General features: G+C 34.9%; 1 protein-coding gene across 4 annotated transcripts in view; it reads left to right on the top strand.

Moving 5' to 3' along the window:
• Positions 1–24,988, top strand: part of LOC118181631 (uncharacterized) — an 83,346-nt gene that overhangs the window by 21,535 nt on the left and 36,823 nt on the right. Inside the window, exon 1 of one of the 4 annotated variants that reach the window (XM_035350797.2) lies at positions 9,892–10,057. The exons of the other annotated variants lie outside the window; for them this stretch is intronic. The gene's annotated coding sequence lies outside the window, so the exon portion shown is untranslated. Of the gene's footprint in view, positions 1–9,891; positions 10,058–24,988 lie in introns of those variants that run through there. 4 annotated transcript variants of the gene reach the window in all.

Genomic DNA, 24,988 nt, shown 5'->3' with positions numbered 1-24,988 from the left:
AAAATTTCACTGGAAGGTTTTATTTTTGGAAAGTCTGGTAAATCTTCCCACAGTGTTTCAGAATATACTGTTTCACTTTTTCCATTGGTAAGGGAGTTTTTAAATTAAGTCTTTCTGGAAAAAGGTGATCTTCGCACGTTCTTAATGCGATTCGTGTATCTTCCATAAAACAGAATTTATAGACCGAACACGTAATTTTATTTCAAAAAAGAAAAAATGCGTGAATAGATATGGCAACAGGATTGCTTTAGGATACGTCGGAGAGCATGCAAATCATGAGCGAGCTCATGCATGACGATTCTCAATGAAGTAGCTGTCGTTTGCTGTTCTATTAAAAGTGCATCAAGTGTTTTGGTACGGATATCTCATATCATGCGGAACTGTATGAACATCGTTCAGAATTACTGGATGAATCGAGTTTACGGATGGCTTCTGTTAAAAGGGATATGGCATAACAGTTTATCCCTGTAAATTGAGCGTGTATGCGAGTAACAACCGTATTTTCTTGTATAATTTAGTTTGCTAGTTTTGGCATCAAAGAGTCCTCCGCTTCGGTGTTTGGTGTACGAAGTGCTTTGAATTGATGGGATGATCTGAAATGCAAATTGTGTTTATTATATAATAGTCTTAAAAGTAAGGAAAGCTATCTTGCGATATGCATTTTCTTAATGTCTAAACGCTTTATTATTATGGATCGCAAACAGGACCAAGTGTGTAGAGTTATTCTAAATATTCTGCTAATGTATTCTGTTATGCGTAATTGACGCTAGAAAGATTAAAGGCAGTTGTAAAGTCAGAGAATCATCTACTTTCTTGACATTATAGCTTCATCCATTTTGTTACTGTAGAGTATGCTAATAAATATGTGCAGATCGTTGAAACTTAAAGCTGTACATTTCCATTAACATTTAAAATGTTTTAGAACACCATATAATGATCATCTATAAATAGCTTTAAAAATTTTAGGTGCAAACCATCCGAAATATTAATAACGTAAAAGTAAAACAATGTTTTCGATATCTTTGTAATTTATATGAAATACAATGAGCCTAGGTTGCCGAAGCAGTTAGCATGAACCGAGTCATAAGTTGAAATGAATTTTAAGATTTGCTGAAGCAGGTACCATGAAAAACGTGTAATGCGTTCGTCGGGACTTGGAACTCCGGACTTTCCTAGTCGGACGTGCGTTTCCGTGGAAGGATTAAAAAAAAAGTTGTGTTTAGCTGGATGCCTTTCTTTTAATATGGCTTCCAATTCATTTAAAGCTTTCTTGATCTGACTAGAAGTACTCGTAAATATTTCACTTCTTGAAGAGACAGCATTTCAAAATAGAGGATTTTCCTCTAAACTATTCAAGTTTTTTAGCCTGTTTGGAGGGCACCTTACATCCCCCCCACACATAAAGGACGACTGCGAAGGAGGGTATCAAATCGCCAAATCATGGTGACGAATTATCATCAATTGCATCGATATCTGCATCGATGGAGCAAAGGCTATGTGTGTGTGTGTGATTATGGCAAAGCCTCGAGGGCTATCTGCCTAAGAGGAGGGATGCCTTCGTGGAGGACTTTCTAAGGGAAACTGGCTCGCATACACGTTACACATGGGGAAAACCACGAAAACGCCCATGCAGCCAGCCCGTTCGCGGGATTCGAACCTCGGACCGAACTACCAGTGTTCAGCGACTTTACCGCTCGGCCGCTGGTGGGCCGCAAAGGCTATGAGTGGTGGTATTAATGGGGCTGGGCAGCATAATTAAAAATATCGCCGAAAATTGTTGTAGTAGCCACTGTATGGCCCATAAACAGACACTTGCTGTAAAATTATCTGTTATATGACTACCCTTGATGAGGTCGTCAAAGTCATCCAGTTCATAAATTATCAACCACTAAATAATCGTTTATTCAAAATACTCTGTGAGGACCGGGGAAGTGTACATTCATTTCTTCTTTTACGTATCATTGTCACATGGTTATCTCGAGTACCCCTTATTTTTGGTGTTGGTGTATTTAATTATGGCAAAGCACACTAGGGCTATCTGCCTAAGGGGAGGGATGCCTTCGTGGAGAATTTTCTAAGGGAAACTGGCTTGTATACACGTTACGCATGGGGAAAACCACGAAAACACCCATGCAGCCAGCCCGTTCGCGGGATTCGAACCTCGGACCGAACTACCAGTATTCAGCGACTCTACCGCTCGGCCGCTGGTGAGCCCCTTATTTTTGAGCTCACAGAAGAGGTGCGTGCTTTTCTTTTTAGAACACAATTTCGAATTGAAAATTGCCTGTTTAAGCGACAGATTTACAAAGATCAATGAACGTAAGTTAACACTGTAAGTCAAACAATTAAAGGTATATTCCAGTGTTGTATTATATCACTTACTGTTCACGCATATTAATTATATAAATGTAGTATTTACTGCTTACGAAAAAAATTGGTACTTTTCCGTTTTGCCGGCGCAAGCGATAAAGTCGCCAGTAATGGTACAACAATGCCATACGAAATATCCTCGCTGGTAATCTTTTACTTTAACTTTTACATTTTTAAAACAAGTCGCAGCCATTTCTTATCAGATTGATTGTTCCTTACAGCAATTACATAGAATTTTTACCAGATAGTTCAATGTTATGCCCTAAGGCCATTCACGGGGGGTAATTAAGTCAATTAGGATGCAATCACACCGCTCATCCGATGGCGAAAATATAGAAAAGGCAAAGTCAAGGGTTCCATTCATCAATTCTAATGAGAAGGCACTAGCGAAGTAAAGCACTGCGGTTTTAATTTCTGAGTTATCTATTCGTACGAATTGAAAAAATTCTTGCATTTAAACTTGTTTTCCAAATTAATATCTAAGTTGAAATTGATGTGGTTAATTACTGAGAGAATTAGATTTTTGTAGCGTAGTTTACGTGAGATGAGATCATTTTGGGGTCACGTGATATGAACCGGCGAATCAGGATGTTGTACGATGAAAGCATAGTAAATTCTTAATGTCTTTTTACAAATTTATTGGCTTTTTTACAAAATTTTAAACATTAAAATGTTTATACCTTCAAAATAAAAATTCTTAGAACTAACATTTGTCAACACTTTTTAAGTGTATACTGTGTGTTTTCGCCAATAAAGTCTACTTGGCGAGATTTGCAACGGCGAAACGGAAAAGTACCAAAAAATTTGCTTTCAATAAAAGGTAGAAATTTTGGACAATTAGTGTGCACTCCACTTTGATTGCTTCTCAGCAATGAGTCATTTTCCGAAGAGGAAGGTATTGAAATAGAAAAGAGATTTATTGCAGAAATTATTCAACATCTGAAAGATTTGAGAGAAGCTTTTAAACTGTATTTTCCAAGTGAATAGCAGATTAAAATTGAAAATGAATTTTGAATTAAAAACCCATTTAATGTCAATGCATGACCTTTGACCATGCCTGTAGAAGATTACGAAATTTTTATTGAAATAACATATGAAGAAAAAAATTAGTGAATGCCGTTAATAGGTTTCTAGTGTTGATTATCCTCAAGTGTCATAAAAGGTCGTGTTGGCACTTTTACAATTTTCAGGGGTTCTTAGCTTATATGCCAACAAAAAATAAATACAGACTTCATGCAGAATATAACACGAGAATTCAACTTTCAACTGATTTTAACCTATTAACATTTCCTTCTTGTAAATAGAATACGGTTTTTAGAAAAGGTGTTTGTTCCCAATATTGTCTGCTGTTTATGTATACGTTACCGTGAAAGACCGAAATTGTAGAATGTCGACTTTACCGGAGAATGTCAACATTCACCAAATACGTCGGTGAAAGATCGAATATTTCTTTACATTCTTGTACATTCGGACCCTCACCGGCGTATGTCGACAATCACTGATATGCTCTGGTGTAGGTCGAAAAGAGAGGAGTATTTGTACACGCTGCCATTGCAAAAGGAAGTGTTCCAGAAATAAATGCAGTTGCAAAAAAAAGCAAGAGCCACTTGTGCAATTCAAAGTGTCATAATAGTTTAAGTTCTTGCAATAAATAAGATTTGAATCACATAATTTAGTAAGTTTTTAACTTCTATCATTTTCCTTTCTCATTTTGAATGTACTGTGTGGTTTAAGTTCTTAAGTTCTTATTCTGAGTCTCAAGTGCGTTTTTTCGCGAATGAATTACGGAGAAGGAAATATAATATTCTGATATGTTCAACATTCACCATTAGTACATGGTGAATGTCGACATTCACCGGTGTAAGTCAGAAAGAAGAGTATTTGGAAAATATTTCGGACATACACCAAGCGACTATGTGAATGTTGACATTCACCTGTGAAAGTCGACATTCTCCAGATTTCGGTGTTTCACCGTAACATATATAAAATTGTTTTAAATTTTAGTTTTAGGTCATTGTTATACGTAATATTATGCGATTTTAGCCCTATATCAACGTTGTTTTTTAACATAACAAGGTGTCTGCAAAGTTTTAAAACGGAACTTATTAAAAGTCGAGATACGAAGAGAAGACCTTAATCGCTATTTAGACTTCTACATGCGTTCTTTTTAATGTTTTGGGACCCACCAGTGGCCAAACGGTGAAGTCGCTGAGCATTGATAGTCCGGGGTTCGAATCCCGACGAACGGGCTGGCTGCATGGGCGCTTTCTCGTTTTTCCTCCTATATAACATATATACGAGTTTTTTTTTTGGGGGGGGGGAAAGTCCTCCACGAAGACATCCCTCTCCTTAGTGAGATAGCCGTCGTGTGCTCGTGCCCTTATTGGGAAAGCTCTTTTGGTATACGTCCAGTTTGGTATTAGTCCAAAGATCTGGAACAGATTAATGGGGTATATCAAAGTACCAATACATAATCAAATTTCTTTCCGTAAGTAGTTAACCAAACTGAGTTGATATAGTAACCGTTGGCATAAGTTATCGTTTTTGAAGCTTTGCTGAGAGATTGGTTGGGAAAAAAAAATCACGTCTGAAACTTGTAGATGCTATGTTGAAGTCGTCAGTGCATAACCTGATTATACTTTTTTAAACGGAAGTGTACCGTTTTTTCGACCTTTTAATACCATTCCGGTCCTTTAATCAAAGTGGAAACTGTCTCGCTCGTTTTTAATAAAAACTATACATATGCTTTTATTATTAAGGAATCATAAATTATTATTCATAATCTGTAATAACTAGATATTTGTAAAGGTAATTTTTTTCAGGAAGAGAGGAAATGGTGAGTCCGTTGAAAGAGAATTTTCTGTGTGCGGCTAAAGAAAAAATTTAGATTAAGCATTCAGACAATTAACACTAAACTATGATGCTAGTTGAAGAGTGAGTTTTTATGAAATGTCAAAGGTTAAACAATGCTGTGTAAGACAGCCCCATCAGAGAAATATTCATACTGCATTCGTAGCCAAATATAGTTCGGTTCAAACATGTTAAACATTCAAGAAATCTATCCATTGGATTGCCACGTGCCGACATTTCGACGGGAGGTGTTACTTGCTCATACTTGCTTTTATCTGCATGCTGTATGCAACCTTTTATCAGAAAGCAATGCGATTTTGTATTAAATGGCTCTTTTATGTTATTTTTCCTTTTAGGATCCTATTGTAATATGAACGATAGAATGTTTGAAGGTAATTTATGAAAACGTTTATTATATAACTCTAAACCTGTAGCACTCTTGAATGGGTTAAGTTCAATGAGACACGCATGTATTCCTAACAATGGGACCACAAAACGGGATGATATCCGCGAAATTCTGGCTTGAGTTCTCACGGTTAATCAAGGAAGATTGTTGGCGTATTAGACGGTGGTGGGGGTATATTTCACTTTATTGGTGGAATCGCGTGGCCACGCATTCAAAATCGGATTTCGTGATCACGAATGCATTTTTTAAACCAGGCGGACATGTGTACAGTTTTTCCGCATCCCACGCTAGAGAGGGAAGCATCACGGATCATTGCTTACATTTATGTCAAAATTTGTATTTAAAAATGGGAAAGCTGTTATATATCCTGCAGTTCTGTTATGCTCATCGGGTCATGTACGAGTGTATATTTAACTTGACGACTAGATGGATTCGTCCTGCATCTGTCAGGACAGGATGAAGAATGTTGAGGAAATGTTCTTTTATTGCTTGTTTTCCTTCCTCCTGTGGCGTTCATTTCGTTCAGTGGATAAAACCTTCGGAGACGTTATGTGGAATTATTGCTGATATTTTAGATGAGCAATGAGCATTATCTTGAACAATGCACAAAGGGGAACATTTATGAAAATCGTATTGAGTGTTGTTATAAGCAGATTTTTTTCAGAAGTTACATAATTGCAAATCTCAGTTTCTGGGTATATCTAGAACTTCCGTCAGTCTCGCACGCTGGAGATAAAAATGTTTTATTCCATACATTGTAGTCACTGCTCGCTTTGAAATCGTTGAGTTTGATAATCAAAAATTTGTTAGTTTTTATTAAATAAATAATTTAAATAAAATATTGGGGAAAATTAAAATATTGGGGAGGATTCGATTGGATTATTTAATTATGGCAAAGCACACGAGGGCTATCTGCCTAAAGGGAGGGATGCCTTCGTGGAGGACTCTCTAAGGGGAACTGGCTCGTATACACGTTACACATGGGGAAAACCACGAAAACGCCCATGCAGCCAGCCCGTTCGCGGGATTCGAACCTCGGACCGAACTACCAGTGTTCAGCGTCTTTACCGCTGGTGGGCTGGGGGGGAATAAAACAAATTCGAAATTCAAAATTCGGCTTTCCACGTGCCCATGTTCGTGTGGAGGACTACGTTATTCAAAATTTGATGGTTCTATGTACAGTTCCCCCCCCACACTACAGCGCGAGAAACATACATGTATTTATATTCCTCGTTATTTAATTTCTTTACATATAATACTGGGTGATACTATTTGTAAGCATTAGGAAGTCTATATTCAGAATCGGTAATATGTGTAATAATGCTGGTCGGAATTAATTTTCTCTGGACAAAGCGTAACACGTAACGTGCACAGTTATGCGACTTGTAGACTTAAAGATGAGTATGGGAGTTGTGGGTGAGTGGCAGAAGACATACGACTGGAACGGTAAAAAAAAACTTTGGCTAAGAGACAAAAACATAGGACCGCAAAAGACCCTTTGACTACGAATTAAAAAAATACCCTTTTTCTGTCCAAGTGAACAAAATATGTCATAAATATGGTAAATTTAGCATATGGGATTTTTTTTTGGCAAATGGTTTTAAAGCTAAAGGCACATACGTATGTATCTGCTAAAAATGCCTCATAGAAACCAGTAAAATTTTTTATGTGCACCCATAAAATTTTATGTGTTTTTGACTTTTACTGGTTTCTGTTGGCCTCTGTGGGTTTTTCTTACTGGTTTCAAATTGCCCCATAGAAACCAGCAAAACTTTCTACTGGTACCTAAAGAATTTTTGTTGGTCCCTACTGACTTTTACTGGTTTCTATAGATCTCTGTGGGTCTTTCTTACTGGTATCAATCGACACTCATACAACCAACATCAATGTCAGAACTTTCTAATGGTTTGTATTGGTTTATATTGACTTTTACTGGTTTTCTTAAAAAGTGGGGTTCTGGCGTTTGTGAAAACAAGTGCCTACTTTCTCCACGCTTCATCAGGCCTGCTATGGACCTGGTATGGGTAAATCATCGACATACAGTTAGTCAATAAAGTCTGCGTACATCAAGAAAAGTAATATCAAATCCAAATTTTAAGCAGCGAAAAGTGTAGTTTCTTAAAGTTTTATTTTTTAAATATTTAGTTTCAATAAGGGACTTTGAAATTATTTAACTGTCATATTTTCATATCTAATAATTTATGCACACTAATTTTTAAAAGATAAGTGGCCAGAAATCAAAGCCAATCAAGTTTGCGTACAACTTGAAGGAGGCGGGGGATTTCTTACTAAATTTTAAACTTCAAACTTGAGAATGCTAAGAAGGTTACACTTTCAAGGTCATTGACTTCCGAAGCAAATTTCATGTTGATTGGAAGTTATTATTTCTATTTTCTTTGACGAAAATGACAACCAATAAAGAAATTCCTTTAGTTACGAGACAACTAATTATCAAATTGAGAGATGAAGATAAAACTCTTCGTTATATTGGTAAAACCATTGGAAAACCATTTTCTAGTGTGCAAAGAGTTATTCAAAACTATCTTGACCTTGGTAGTCTTGCTGTAAAACTAAGATGTGGAAGACCGAAGAAGCTAACGCAGAGAGAAGAAAGAAAAATTCTTTTACAAATTAAACAAAATCCTAAACTTTCTGCTGCAAGCATTGCAAAAGACATTTTTTTAACTAGCTACAAGGAAATTTCTCCTGAAACTGTACGAAAAGTGCTGCGAAAGGCCCATTATCAAGGATGCAAACCTAGGTCTAAGCCATACATTTCCGAGACAAATAGAAAGAAAATGCCAAAAAATATTTAAACTCTTCGCAGGACTTCTGGAACAATGTTATTTGGTTAGATGAAAGTAAATTTACGATATTTAAAGTTAATTGCCACCCTATTGTATGGAGAAAACCAGGAACAGAACTGAATCTGAGAAATTTAAATCCAACTGTCAAACATGGAGCTGGCGGTGTGATGGTATGGGGGTGTATGTCTTCGAAAGGAGTTGGAAATTTTAACATTATTGATAAAGTCATGGATAAGTATGTTTATCTGGATATTCTGAAGAAAAATCTACGAGACAGTGCCCGAAATTTAAACCTTTCTAATACCTTTATTTTCGAACAAGACAACGACTCGAAACATACAGCTAAAATTGTGAAGGAATATCTCCAATATCACACTCCAAGACAGTTGCGTACTCCTCCACAGTCACCAGACCTCAATCCAATCGAACATTTGTGGGCAAAATTGGAGAAACGAATTCGAAAACACAATATTACGTCGCGAAATGAGTTAATTAGTAAATTGCAGGAAGAATGGGCGAAATTTACGTCGGATGACACTGAAAAACAAGTTCAGTCAATGCCCAGACGTCTGCAAGCTGTTTTGAAGAATAAAGAATATCCTACAAAGTATTGAAGTAATGTAAAAAACTTGTATTTTACTTTTTTTTGAAAGTGTACGCAGACTTATTGGAGGGAATTTCTGAGTTTTTTTGACAAAATATATTTTTGAAAAAATGTAAAAAGTATTACACTGATATTATTTACTTTTTATTTAAGCTTACAATTTTAGCTAATAGAAGAAAAAAATGCAATGATTAAAATACATTTTTCTATGCTTTAAGTGTTTTTTTTTTATTTAAAATTTAGTCTGTATGCAGACTTTTGTGACTAACTGTATTTAAATAGCTTTTATTATTTGTGAAATTGGTAACACATTTTTGAGAGGGTAATTTTAATATTTTTCTGATTTAGTATGCATAAAATGAAATTTGTGGAGGAAACAAACAAAAAATTCTTAATCGTAAAATAACCATAATTTCTTGTTTCTCATAATATGACACTTTTATGTGTGTGCCTTTTCCTACCGCATTTGTACCTACTTCTTATTCTGCATGCATATCCTATTATATATTATATATTTATATAATATATATATATTTGTACCATATATATATTTGTATATATATATTTGTACCTACTTCTTATTCTGCATTCTTATTCTGCATGTATTTCATATTCTCTACATGCGCGTTCCGTAATCGAGCAATTTACGACCCCTGATAATAATTTGTTAATTATTTCTGTAAAATTTTGATAAGTTTTTTTTTTTCAGCGCTTCCTTTTTTCCTTGGAATATATTTTCCTGGCGGAAGTAGACGTTGGGGGAAGCAAAAATACGCATAAATCGCAAGCGGACATCCGGTTATGATAAGTTCTTCGGCTCTCTACTTAGGTTTAATTCTTTTCAACGAACGAGACGTTGCGAGACGATTAGCTTTTGTGGTGTTGCCAAATCCGAAAGACCTTATTTTTGGTGTTTTGTTACTATCTTTTGTTCTCGACGGTGCGCTCGCGCAGTGATAACCTGTTGTACTTTTATTTCCTTGCCATTGACCTTTAGCGATTCGGATCAAACGTTATCGGGTGAGTTTTGTGAAGCGCCATTTTTTTATTCATTCATTTATTTATTTTTAAATGCTTATCATGGATGTTCCTCCCTTTATTTGTTGCTAGATACCGCACATTGATTTCCTAGGTAACAATGTGGCCAAACTGTCTGATAAAATCTTCGATATCAACTTTTGGGAAATGGGCGGGAACGTATGCAATAACTAAGCCTAATAAAATTTCAAATTTACTCCTTTTCCAAAAAAAATTTCTTTTTGGCGGTGACCGTGAAGGGATTAATCATATTAAAAGAAAAAAATGTCTATTGTTATTTAGGTACTGATAATACGAGTATAGTGAATGGCACAGTAGGATGTGATTTTATCATTTGTATATCCATTAGGAGGTCTAGACGATTTTTTCTGGAAGCATATGGTAAATTTTCGAATTTTTTTATTAGCATTAAAATGCGTCCTGTGCAACTGCGGAAAACTCCAAACTCAACCCCATTAAAAGTATGGGAAATATTTCTACACCTTCAAATACATGATGTTGCTTGAAAGACTTTGAGTTAAAATTTTAGTCGATGCTAAGTATTGTCTATTAGAAAGAAACTTGATTTACAATAAAACTGACATGTTATTTTACGAATTTGTTTTAATAAGTCATGCGAAATCGTCAGGGTGGGCTCCATTTGTGATCTAGGATTAAAGTGGAAATTAAAGTTTACTTATACCATTATGCAAAAGTATTATACCATTGAAATTTATTAAGTGTAGTTTTTTCCGATTTTATGGCTAATCTTTCGAATATGGTAACAGGTAGTTTGGCGACATTTTGGTAAGGCGATAAAGGTTACTAGCTAGGACTTGAGCAGTGTACATGGATAAAGTCAAGAGTGTGCGCAATGCCATTTTTGTGCAATTCTGGGATTTTTTTTTTTTAAGTGAAAATAGGTCGACGTGTACATGGATACCGTGTATGTGCAATTCGTAAAAACGCGGCAAGCAGTTTGCGATTCTGCACTTTCTCCCGATTTCGCACCTAATCTTCGTCATGATTAAGCACTTTTGTTCCATAAAAGTTCTAGCATAAGCGTAATTCGGCTAGCAGATTGTTGGAAAAAATGTTGAGTAAAAAAAAACATGCCTTTACTTCGTGAAAACAAAATGGCGTCCAAACAAAAACTAGCAGGTTGCTGTAGCAGGGTTTGTCGCTAAATTTTCGCCAAAAAATCGCCAATGTACCATAATCCAAAGATTAACCGATTCTTTTTTCTTTTTGCTAAATTTTTAATTTGAAATCCTCATACACACGCATGGGCCCACCAGCGGCGGAGTGGTAAAGTCGCTGAACACTGGTACCTCGTTCCTAGGTTCGAATCCTGCCAATTGGCTGGCTGTACGAGCGCTTTTGTGGTTTTCCCCATGTGTAACGTGTCTACGAGCCCAGGTAGCCTTAAAAATCCCTTCACGAAGACATACCTCCCCTTAGGCAAATAGCAGTCGAGTGTTTTATACACGCGTATAGCCTTCGTGTATTGTTCTGTTTATGATCGGCAGAATGATCTAGTAAAGATGCGGCAGCTAAACGATTCAGTCATAGATAGAAACTGGAACTTGGAAGCTTATAGATTTTTAAATATTGCTTTGTTTGTATACTTTCCGAATGATGACTTGACAGAAACTTGAATGAGAGATCAACAGAAACGTGGTTTTATATAATCAACACAGCAGATTGTGGATCAAAATCATTAAAGAGTTTATCACACATGGCTACAGTGCCTGCTAGACGGGACTTATCTGAGAAACGAGATTCTGGTAGCATTGGTTTAAACGGGAGGATTCCTAGAAAAAAAGAGTCCCGCCTAACTACAGAAGCAATCTTCTGGCTACGCGGAATTTTTTCAAAACTCACCGAAAATGTCTCGAGTCCCTGGTAGAGACAACCAATCAGACGAAAATTCTGGTTCTGAAAGATCACGTGATCCCGATTTGAGCGATAATCGATTACTGTTTGGCGTTCAAGTCTTTGTAGTAAGTGAGAATGGTAACCTGGCTACGTGTGTTTCCCGAAATTGTGCGGGTTCTGAGAAATGTCTCTTTCAGCGTCAAGTCCCGCGTAGCCGAAACATAATGTGATTGGGACCTAAGAAGATACCAGGTAGTTGGATTATTTTAAGCTAAAGGACAGCGAAGTTCTTCAATTTTTAAAAGATTTTAATGTCTCGAATTCTTCATGTAGCAATAGCGTTCGTAGTTGCAAATGTGGATTTCACATTATCTATCCGCTTGTAATAAAAACACTTGTGTTTTTATTACAAGCCAGGTGCATTTAGGGATCATTTGCAACATAAAATTAGTATTATCATTAGCATTTAGTCCAGGGTGCATTTAGGGATCATTTGCAACATAAAATTAGTAAAAACGAAATACTTTTTATAACATGCCATATCGTAGAGCTGAACGAAATCGAAAAACCCTTAAAATTGAAAATAAAGTTAAATAAAATTTGACACTTTTCGTGTACGAATGAGAAAGTAATGATAAAAAATTAGTGGGGCTTTGTAAAAATTGAGTTGAACAGTGTTAAGCGAATTTCGCTTACTGCGCATGCTTGATGGTGTACCTTTGGCGCGGGGAGAAATATTGGCGACTAAGCAACCCTACGTGAGCTTATTCGTGATCTCCATGGCTGTCGAGTGTGTTCGAGTGATGTTTAAAATTGCAATGTTGTGGAACTTTGCTTATTAGTTATTTTAACGTCCATGCCGATTGCACTTGCTTATTTTTCTAATATATGTTTCATTTTAATTTGTTAATAACAGTGCATTTAATATTTGTTAACATATGTTCGTAATAATTCGTTATTTAAATGTAATTTGTTTACATGTTATAATTCAGTAATTGTAAACTGGAGTATCTCGCTTAGTTTGTTAGCGTATATTCGCGCTTTTATTTTCTCATTTCAAAGAATTTAATAACTAGCATTAAAGAATTGTAAAATTTCTTTAGTGTTATTTGCAAGCACTTGTTATATTCCTCAGTGTTTCTTTATGTATGTACGAATGGAACGTATGGTAAATCCTGAATTGTTTTTATTGCTTAAAAGTATAATGAATAAATTTTCAACTAATGTATCCTAAATTTCAGTCTTCTTCTGAACTAAAATTTGTACAGTTCCAAAGGAATGTGCAGAATTTCATAAGTATTATATTTTACATTTTGAATGTAAACACTGCTTCACATTACTTCCCAATAATTTCAGCTTTCTAGTTGTTTGAGCAGTACAGCAAAAAATAGTATTTTAACACAGAAATTAATTTACATTTACATTATATTCTACGAAGATTTAAACGTCAGATTTGTTTACAATTAGATGGCGATACATCTACCATATACCGTATTTATCTTCTTTTCAAATCGCGCCAACATAGTAATTACGCCAAATTGTTTTCTGGGCATGCGCAGTATGCCACATTCGTTTAACACTGTTCAACTCAATGTGCGGTCTGCCATTACGCCTTCGGTATAGCAGTCGGCTTACTTAACCACTATACCGTCTGGACAGCCTGTTGGAAATCTGTTTTTACTAATTTTGCCTTGCAAATGATTACCAAATATGCTCGATAGGATTGAAGCCTCGCCTTGATACAGGCGTTTTTATTACATGGGGATAGGTATATAAAATCGACAATTGCAAATATGATTATTATTGCTGAGGGTAAAAATTAATGCAGGAATATGACCATTTTTTTAGCATTGTATTTCAAATTTTGTTTTCAAATATTCGAATACATAAAATTATCAATTTTTGTCATCAGTCAAATACACAATTTAAGCAGTCACATAACCCAAGATCATATGGCTACCCCCATGTTTTACTGAAGGTTTGTTTAGTTTGGTTTATTTGATTATTTCAAAGTGTTTGAGGGTTCTCTGCCTACGGGGAGGGCTGCTTTCGTGGAGCACTTTCTAAGGGAAACTGGCTCGAATCCACGTTAACCATCGGAATAAATTCGAGCTATATAGTACATGTCTGTGAAAAGAAGCACGGCTGAATTCAGGATATTCTAGCCCTTCAGGTGGCCGTGGTTTAATCGAATTTTTCATGGATGTATAAGTGGATACTGATGCCGTTTATGATTAAAAAAATCTGATGTGTACATCACATGACTTCCTTGTACGGAATATTAAATTATGTGCATTTTTTTCTTGAATTTCATTTAAATTGATTGGATTGAATTAAATCTACTTCGTCGACAGCGCATAAACCACAATAGAATAAATGCACTCTTTAAAATTCACTATATTTGTTTCCTATAACAACACTCTGAATGCACAAAATTTATATCATTTGAAGAATTATCTTATCGTTGCCACATGTTCTATTCAAACACTATAATAAAGCTAGAACGATGTATGAAAGAAATTAAGCAAACAAAACAGAAAAGAAACAGTTTTTCACAGACGATTTAGTATTTCTCATTCAATTAACTCAGTTCTCACTTCGCGAGAAGGCAAAAATACATAAAAACTCAAAATATCTATATTAAAAATTACGAAGTAAATCTCAAACACTTATTTCCACGAAAAAATTCCAGAAAGAATTAAGCATGATTTAATTCGCAATAATAAATGAATGCGTTATCTTTGTTGTTGCGAAGCTAAGTTTCTCTAGATTGGCAACAAATCCACTAGTCTCCTGTTTCAAATGTAAACATCAATGGCCGCCATTAAAAACAGGCTTAGCGGCAATTAAACAACTTTAAAATTGCTGATAATTCTAAAAATATTGCACACAGATTTACTAAAGGCATAAAATCCTTAACCGGAAGATAAAAACAACATAATTCAATCATTTTTAAAGCAAAAAATGTACAATTTATAAACATATAAGAGTAAAGAAACTGAGATCACTGAGCCGGGTAACAGAGTGGATATATATGTAAATATATTTATATACGTTTGTTGCGGCCGATTGCAACCAAAATACGAGGTGCACATATAAATGTTATAGCAGTGCTATATACAAAATTTCAACGTTCTGAGGCTACTCGTTTTTGAGTTATGCGAGATACGGACGTACGTACGCACATACGTTCGTACAGACGCCACGAATATTCTCTTCAGAATTCATTTTAAAGCAGTTTTATAATTTTTTTTGGGAGGAAAATAGTCTTTTATTCTGTCCTTACGTACAGATATCACGCAAAAACATCGTTAAATTGCATTCGATAGCTGTCAAAATAGATATTTTCGTTGAAATATGCTGCCTGAAACTTTTCGCGATTACAATACTTCCTTTTTACTTCGTACAAGGAAGTAAAAAGAGAGCCTATAGAGTTTTAACTATAGATCTGCTTGGCGATTGTCTATCTTTAACTTATACCGTAGTAATACATGAAATTTTCTATAGTACACTATAATCTAATAACCATATTTATAGGATTAATATATTATTTATAATAAACTGATATCAAAATTTTACTCTTCATATGTTTCCGATAATTAATTCTACTTTTAGTGTTAAATGTGTCTGAACTTAAAATAGATTCATAATTTTCTTTCCTTTCTCCTATTATCTCGCCGAGGGAAACAGGTCGCATCTCAAGGTTAACGTGGGCATCTGCCGATTTAACGATATTTTATGTGGGTCGACGGTGGGTGCGGTCTTCACAACCCGGATAATGACCCCAACTGAGCGAGGCACTTTTGTCCTATTTGAAAACCAGTGAATCGCACGAACTTTTTAATATTTATTTCCGTTCCCTGCTGCCATCTTCACTTGAATAAATTTTCCATCTATAAGGACATATCGAGAAAGTGGGTTAGTTTTTGAATAAGGTCCTTCGTCTCTTGACAGTATTTCTCGTTGTTTGAAAGAAAACTCACCGACATTTAGGTTTGTGGATCAGAACTTTAGGGGACAAAATTTGTTATTGATAGTAAAAGAAACACATATATATTCTTTGCCCTGTTTTTTAATATTTTTGTATGTATTGGTTTTCAAGTGCGTCAAGTCTTTTGATCCCACATTTTTTTTTCTTCTCTGTTTTTCTGGAGCGTTTAATTTGAAATGGCACTGAATGTATCTACGTAAAATATCTGAACTCTTTATCTATACATTTCATTTTGCTGTAAATTAAACACACAGCCATAAGTAATTTTCAATTCTGCAGGGAACCTCATATATTTGTTTGCAAAAATTGTCTCTTTAAATTCATATTACTGCGTGTTGTTTGAAAAATGCTTTTATACTGTAAAGCAGCGGTCATCAACCCTTAGAACTTCATGAACCACTACATATATAATTTTATATTTGGTGGAACCGTAATATGAATTAAAAAAAAAACACTATGAGGAACAATTAAAACACTATTAACATCTCATTGATACACATATTTCGTTCACATTGAAAAATTATATGAAATGTACAAAAATCTTACCTTCTTGTAAAGAAAGCTTCACATTTCCTGTCACTGAAAAGGAACTTCACGAAAAGCAAGAACAAACGGGCAAACGCAAAGCAATATCAATAAACTGAAAGTGTTATTCCGCCAATTTTTAATTATTGTAAACATAATAATAAACAGACAAAACAAAAATGGAAACTTCCAGTGATGCAATTATAAACAAGAATGTAGATGGTTATCATAGAAATCCATCAAGTTGCCTATTGACACGGACAAAAACTGTGTTTAACGACTACAAGAGCATATGTTTGTAATTCAAAAAGAAAGAGAATTCCAGTTCGCGCTATTATTGATGACAGCAGCATATCCATGGATGCCAACTCTCACTTTCAAATGTCGCTAGATACACCTCCAAAAATAGCTAAAAAGTTGCTAAATTCAGAAGGAATTTCGCTAAACAGGTTCGCCAAAACAGGTTTTGTTACTCGTCAGTTTTTAAACTGAGTCTTCATAAAAATGTAATGTCTCAATTTTTCTGCGGACCACCAAAAAGTTTCCACGGACCACAGGTTGGTGACCACTGCTGTAAAGGATGGCGAACTGTTGCTGTGTTTTTTTTTTTTTTTTTCCCTTTCATTTCTTCAGATTAAGAAGAATTACCAAGTTTGCATAATTTAGTATTGTTACGACTTTCGTACACATATAATTAATTTTAGTAAATTTTTTATTATCATCATTTTTTGTGTGTGTGTGAGTAGTGCAACATGAAAATTTAAAGAAGCCAAGCTTGTTGGAAAAGTAAGAATACAGGGGCAAATCTATTTAACATTGAGGCTGTGGTTTTAGCAACAAATCGCCAAAAGTATAGACACGTTTGACGACATTTTGGTCCGGTTTCTATATAACTGTAATGGGTATTGTAATTGAATAATCGTAATTGGTGTTTAAGTATCTGTAACCGCATCCGGCCATTATATGCCTTCGAGAAGTAGTAGAGATTTCTTGGCGGCCGGGGGGGACTACAGTGTCTCACAAAAGTGATGCGACACTTTTGCTTTACAAAAGGAAACTGTAATAAAATAAATTAAACAAACATGTAAAAATTTTTTGTGGGTGTGTTTCATACTTAAATTTAGTAGGAATTATTACATTAACATACATTTTCTCAAAATATTAAAATAATTTAATAAAAATACAATTGTTTAGAACGGAGCAAAAAATGGCTCACATAAGTGACGGGACACCATTAGATACTACTACGTAAATACTACTACGTGCAATAAAAATATTTTTTGGGGTTTTTATTTTTACTCAAAAGCAATTAGCAATAATTTATAAAATTGTCTGCAGTCTTTCTCTCCAGTTTGTTTTGGAATTTTTGTGTTTTTTAGCTCTGTGAAGCCATGAATGCTAAACGAAAAGAAACTTTGCCTGAAATTCGAAAATTAGTTATTAATTTGCATATTGAACACGTGAAAAATCTATTAGAGAAACTGCTAAAACAGTTAACATGAGTCATTCAACAGTTTTCAATATCATTAAACGATATAAAAAGAATCATATGATTCAGGATAAAAGAAGACCTGGCCGACCATCAAAGCTATCCAATGGAATAAAGCGAATTATTGTTCAAAGTATTAAAAAATTGTTAATCCTGAGACTATTAGAAGAGTAATTCGATCTGCTGGATATCAGGGTAGAGCAGCCAGGAAGACATTCTTCGTAAGTGAAAAGAATAGAAAACTCAGACTGGCTTTCGCAAAATCCAACATAAATAAGAACTCTGATTACTGGAATGCAGTTATATTTGCTGATGAGAGTAAATTTAATATATTTGGTTCTGACGGTAGAATCTTGGTGTAGAGAAAACCCAGGAAAGAATTTCGCAAACAGAACTTGGTGCCAACAGTAAAACATGGTGGAGGAGGAGTTATGGTGTGGGGGTGTATGTCGTCCGCTGGAGTTGGTAATCTTGTGTTTATTGACAGTATAATGGATTAGTATAAGTATATTGACATTTTAAATCAAAATTTGAAATCTTCAGCACGAAAATTGACCCTTCATAACGATTTTAAATTCTACCAGGGCAATGACCCCAAGCACGCTGCTTTGAACGTTAGACTCTGGCTGCTGTATAACTGTCCTGAAATAATAAAAACACCCCCACAATCTCCAGACTTAAATCCCATAGAGAATATTTGGCAAGAATTCGCAAACACACCATTTCTTCAAAACAGCAATTAAAATCATTGCTTCAAGAAGAATGGGGTAAAATCACTCCAGAAATCACAAAAAAAAAAAAAAAAAAAAAAAAAAAAAAAAAAAAAAAGAAATTAGCCGAATCCATCCCAAAAAGATTAAATCACGTTTTAAAATTAAAAGGAAATCCAACAAAATATTAAAACATTTTAAGAAGTAAAATTTTTGGATAAATATTTGATGGAAAAGTAAGTGTCCCATCACTTATGTGAGCCATTTTTTGCTCCGTTCTAAACAATTGTATTTTTATTAAATTACTATTTTAATATTTTGAGAAAATGTACGTTATGTAATAATTGTTACTAAATTTAAGTATGAAACACACCCACAAAAAATTTTTACATGTTTTTTTTAATTTATTTTACTACAGTTTCCTTTCGTAGAGCACAAGTGTCCCATCACTTTTGTGAGACACTGTATATAAGACTGGAGGGAGCAGCATTAGTTTGGCGTGGTTCGGAATATTGGGATAGTTCGTGTTAACTTCGCTCTGTAGATGCGCTTTGCAATGTATTGCGTTTAATGTTCTTAGTAGTTTGAAGAGCAAACTACTGATCGTACACTGTGATACTGTGAACAGCTGTACGAGTATTTTTCTGGAAAGTTCCAGAACTGTGAAGTGTTTCTTTTGGTAACATGTATTTTATAAAGCTATCATCAGTTCTATCTGCTTTCAATCTGATACGAACCCATACGCAGGCAGTATTATGCCAAAGCTCTGGAAAGCTACGTATTTGAGGAGAGGAATCTGTTAATGGAGCATTTTAGAAAATATGCATTGGGTGGAATGAAAAGCTCATGCTCCTAGTCCGTTTTTCAGAATTCAAGCCCAGGTCATGTTCAGCAAGCAGTCTTATTCATTCTGTCACTGGTGGACCAAGTACTCATTCTAAAAAATAAAATTTAGAATATACAGAATGAAAACAACGTATCTTTCTAAAGTTAAAATACTCCAAAAAATATACTAAAACGTCCATGCCTACTTAAGTTCGCATGTAAACTATAAAGAATTTGAAAAGTTTTGTGAAAACTTAAAAAATAATCTCTGTAAAATTCATGGAAATGTTCTTAGCAAGTATTGCATTGATGAAACTAAAATGCTGGCATTAAACTCAAATATTATTCCAGAGAAAGTTATTTACTTAGAAATATCAACTGAATCGAATTATTTTTATTCAAATATTATTCCAGAGAAAGTTATTTAGTTATAAATATCAACTGAATCGAATTATTTTTATTCAAATGTTATTCCAGAGAAAGTTATTTAGTTAGAAATATCAACTGAATCGAATTATTTTTATTCAAATATTATTCCAGAGAAATTTATTTAGTTATAGCCTACTATTCCAGACTAGTTTTATTCTAAATACTATTCCAGAGAAAGTTATTTACTTAGAAATATCAACTGAATCGAATTATTTTTGTGAAATGTATTTAATTAGTGAAAAAAATTAATATTACTGAATACACATTTAAATTATACAAGGAAAAACGTTTTCATTTATTGCACAGTTAGGAGTGTTTATTTAATAAAAACATTCATTTAAAGCTTGAGCTTTTCCTTTTATTAACTTGATAAAAAGAATTCCTACAAAAGGATCTTCTGAAATGCTTATGTGTAAGGGTTAACACGTTGAGCGCGGTACCGGTCTCTGGGGACCGGCAGTTAACTTTCCGTGTGGTCGGCGTCGGTCCCTGGGGACGGGCAGTGAACTTTCCATGCGGCCGGCGCCGGTCCCTTGAGACTGCCAGTTAACGTTCCGTGTGGCCGGCGTCGGTCCCTGGGGACCGGCAGTGAACTTTCCATGCGGCCGGCGTCGGTCCCTGGGGACCGGCACTGGAATTTTCGTTTGGCTGTCGTCGGTCCGTGGGATCGACAGTATTAAAGTTAAAAAATAAATATAATCTCAATGAAATGTGATCAAATTTAGTTTTAATAAAATGTATTGAAACATTCTAAACAAAAATACGGCTTAGGCCTTATGGCTTAGCTCGCTGGCGGCTGAACGGAAAGGACAGCAAATTCGGCGCCGCGCTCAACGTGTTAAAATGAGATTGAAAGCATGTTTACTTCCTCTCGTCGTATATTTTAATTACAAAATAATTGACTAATTTTGTTTCGGGTATGCTATTTCCAGTTTTCGTGTTTCAGACTTTCCTGTTTTATTGACTGGCCACTGTAAATGTATAGAACGGGACTAACCTGTTTTGTATGCGTAATCATTTCCTTAGGCTGTTTTCGAATTACAGGCATTTCATTCATTTTGGATAGCTATATTGACATATTATTGATAGCTGGAAGAGATAATTGCATTCACTAAATATAGTCTCCAAATTTAGCAAGGGTTGCAGATTAGTTTCCAAAATATTATATAAGCTACAAGAAAAGTTGTGAGGTAGGATCTATAGATTGCATAATATTATATGTAATATAGCACGACCTGGAGAAAGCTGCAACGGATTGGCGATGGTTCATACCCTTTGTAATAATATGGAGAGGCTTTACTGCGTAGTCAGAAAGATGACACTTGAAGACAGACATAGCCGTAAATTCTACACAGTTTTATTCCTTGATAACTAATTCTTAGGACACGCATTCTTTTCCGTTGCACATCATCACTGTGGGTGCGCTATGCGCCGCACAATTTTATACAGATTCTATTTTTAGAACAATGGACAACAGCTAGCAGAGCCTAAACCTCACGTCAGCAAGAGAAGTAGCGTCTTAACGGGAAGAGAGCTAGAAGGAAGAAGTGCGTAGTTATCCAGTATAGTAGCCTATTAAGACAAATAATATAATACTGTTGCGATGGGAAGAGAGCATAGCGAAATAGCTTCAGTACAGAAAGAAAGGCAGAAGCTTAAGTGCGCAGTTATCCAGTATGGAAGTTCACCAAGAGAAGGTTTGGGCTTAGGTTCGAAAGGTTTCAGTTCTCAAAATTTTAAGTTCAAGTTCCGAATTAGCTACGTCATCAGCATTGCGCAAACCAAGTGATATGATTAATCTAGAAATAGCACAGTCCAGAAATATTGTTTCTATTTTTAGAATACAAAGAGGAAATGCACAATTTAAACATGAGGTATTAAGAGGCTGTAGCTAAATTATGAAGCTGATTTGCATGTTTTTATCTTACATATATAAACTATTAAAGCTGGGAAAAAAATGGTGTAATTTGTATTCTTCCATTTTATTAGTATTTAGTATCTATTAGTATTTTATTCTTTTAACTTCATTTTAAAGAGAAATTATACTCTGTGGGTGGTATACAATTGCAACTGCGGATAGTAGTTAATTGAAATTTATACCTGTGCTCACATTACTAATGTTTGAGAAACATTGGGTGAACAAATTCAGTGACAACCGACCGTCTCTAAGACTACTCCCAGGCAATTTTGTCATGTGTAATGTTGGCTGTTTTAGAGTGGTGAGTTCAATATTCGCGAAAAATTGTGGTATTTGCAAGAACTCAAAACTCAATTCGTGTTACAATTATGAAAATTTGATTACTAAAACTAACTTCATGATTAGTGATAAAGTAACCAAACTATCCTTCACACTTAACTTGAAAGTAAAAAATACTGGCATGTTTAAAAGTTGTGACGTTAATCATTTTGCTTTTTTAAAGTTATTTATTTTAATTTTTCTCTTGTTTTAGCGGAATTTTTGTAGATAAGAGACGGATAATAAACACTTTCTAACATAACTGCTGGATTGTTTCTTCATTTTTAAGTACATTTTTTTTTTTATTTTTGTTTCTAAATTTATCTAACAGCTAACAATAAAAAAAATCGCTAAGTATAGCTTCATTAAAAAAAAATTATCAGATCTAGAGTTTGAGAATAGATTTTTCTGACAAAAGAATCTAATCTGATGTCATCCTTCTACGGTATCATTTGTCCTGGGTATTTTAGCATTATTTTTAACAAAAAAGCCCGCCTAGCCAGTATAGTGGTTAGTGACACTGACTCCGTAGCGATGAGCCCGAGTTCGAATCCCAGAGAAGGCATAATTGTAACTGTCCGTCCCTTCATAGACGCTTCCATACTAGAATGACCACCACTTCTGGCCCTTGTAGTGACGCAAGGCTAATGGCTATTAAATAAAGCGCCTAGCCATTATTAAAAAAAATCTGATGTGTACACCACATTACTTCCTTGTACGGAATATTAAATTATACGCATTTTTTTCTTGGATTGAATTAAATCTACTTCGTCGACAGCGCATAAACCACAATAGAATGAATGCACTCTTTAAAATTCACTATATTTGTCTACTATAACCACACTCTGAATGCACAAAATTTATATCATTTGAAGAATTATCGTTGTCACATATTCTATTCAAATACTATAATAAAGCTAAAACGATGTATGAAAGAAATTAAGCAAACAAAACAGAAAAGTAACAGTTTTTCACAAACGATTCAGTATTCCTCATTCAATTAATTCAGTTCTCACTTCGCGACAAGGCAAAAATACTTAAAACTGATGGTAGTTAAGACAGTCAAAATATCTGCATTAAAAATTACGAAGTAAATCTTAAACACTTATTTCCTCGAAAAAATTCCAGAAAGGATTAAGCATGTTTTAATTCGGAATCACGGCGTTTTTTTTGTGTTGCGTCTAAGGTTAGTCTCTCTAGATTGGCAATAAATCTACAATTCTGCTGTTTCAAATGTAAACAAATATGTTCGCCATGTTATTTAAAATTTAACCGCACTTAAACAGCTTTTAAATTGTTGATAATTGTACAAATATTGCTTCCAGAATTACGAAAGACATAAAAACCGTAACCGGAAGATAAAAACAACATAATTCAAACATTTTTAAAGCAAAAAATGTACAATTTACAAACATATAAGAGTAAAGAAACTGAGATCACTGAGCCGGGTAACAGAGTGGATATATTTATAAATATATTTATATACGTTTGGCGCGGCCGATTGAAACCAAAATACGAGGTGCACATCTACATGTTATAGTAGTCTTATATACAAAATTCCAACGTTCTGAGGCTACTCGTTTTTGAGTTATGCGAGATACGTACGTACACGCGTACATACGTTCGTACAGACGCCACGAAAAATTCTCTTCAGAATTCATTTTAAAGCAGTTTTTTAGTTTTTTTTTTTGGAGGAAAAGAGTCTTTTATTCTGTCCTTACGTATAGATATCACGCAAAAACATCGTTAAATTGCATTCGAAAGCGGTCAAAGTGGATATTTTCGTTGAAATATGCTGCCTGAAGCTTTTCGCGATTACAATACTTCCTTTTTACTTCGTACAAGGAAGTAAAAATTAACAGAAATTGGTTGTCAAGTAAGCAATTTATATTCAGTTAACAGCGATTTACATATGAAGTGCCTGCATGAAACGGAATGAATTTGCTAATTGGAGAGAAGTAACAAAATTTCATTATTACAAGAACATTGACAGTTGATATTTAAATGAAAAATTAATTCTGTTATGTCCTAGGACTAATTTTTAAAAAATGCTGGGGAATTTAACATTTAAAACTTTTTTAGCCGCGTTTGTTTAAAAAGCGAAATTTATTTTAGATAATCATTGCTTCCATTTAAATTAAAAAAAAAAGAGCAGATTTATACAGATTGGTTCATCATTACCAATGCGTGTACTAGGGTTTCAGCTGTTGAGATTTTGCTCGTTGCTACTGTTTACCTTCGAGCGGGCGAAAGTCCTCTGCCTTCAAAACATACCGAGGGGATGGTAGACAACCTTGAACGCTTGAAGCAAGTCAAGGACAGCAGTGTCTCGTGCATTTCAAGGTTAAACTCTTCCCTAGTCCAATTTTTCTCATCTTCAACAACATGGCCTCCGCTCTAGGCTCGAAAACAGCATTCCGGTGAGACGGCAGTTATTTACACAGACTGCCCAATGGAATGCCTTGGAATGTTGCGTGAGCGTTGTTCCAAATTTTTCATTTCCATACTGGTTTGAGGATCTTTATGAGCTCGTGACGTTAAGAATAATGAAAATTGTTTTGTTTAAATTTCTGAAAACAGAGTCCTGGGGCTCTTTTTAGTGCAAAGCTGGACAGTTGTTAGCATTTTATGAATAGCCAAACCCATCGGCCATTTAGTTTGTCTCGTTAACCTTTCCAAACAGTAGGTTTGGTTTGGTTTATTTGATTATACCAAAGCACACTAGAGCTATCTGTCTTAAGGAAGGGATGCCTTCGTGGAGGACTTTCTAAGGGAAACTGTCTCGTATACACGTTACACATGGGGAAAACCACGAAAACGCCCATGCAGCCAGCCCGTTCGCGAGATTCGA

Source organism: Stegodyphus dumicola, chromosome 9 (assembly GCF_044657685.1).
Source record: "Stegodyphus dumicola isolate Sdum_Otavi_A_Nest chromosome 9, ASM4465768v1".
NCBI classification, from domain to species: Eukaryota; Metazoa; Arthropoda; class Arachnida; order Araneae; family Eresidae; genus Stegodyphus; species Stegodyphus dumicola.
The sequence above is the reverse complement of the archived record's forward strand: the minus strand, read 5'-3'. Positions and strand labels throughout refer to the sequence as shown.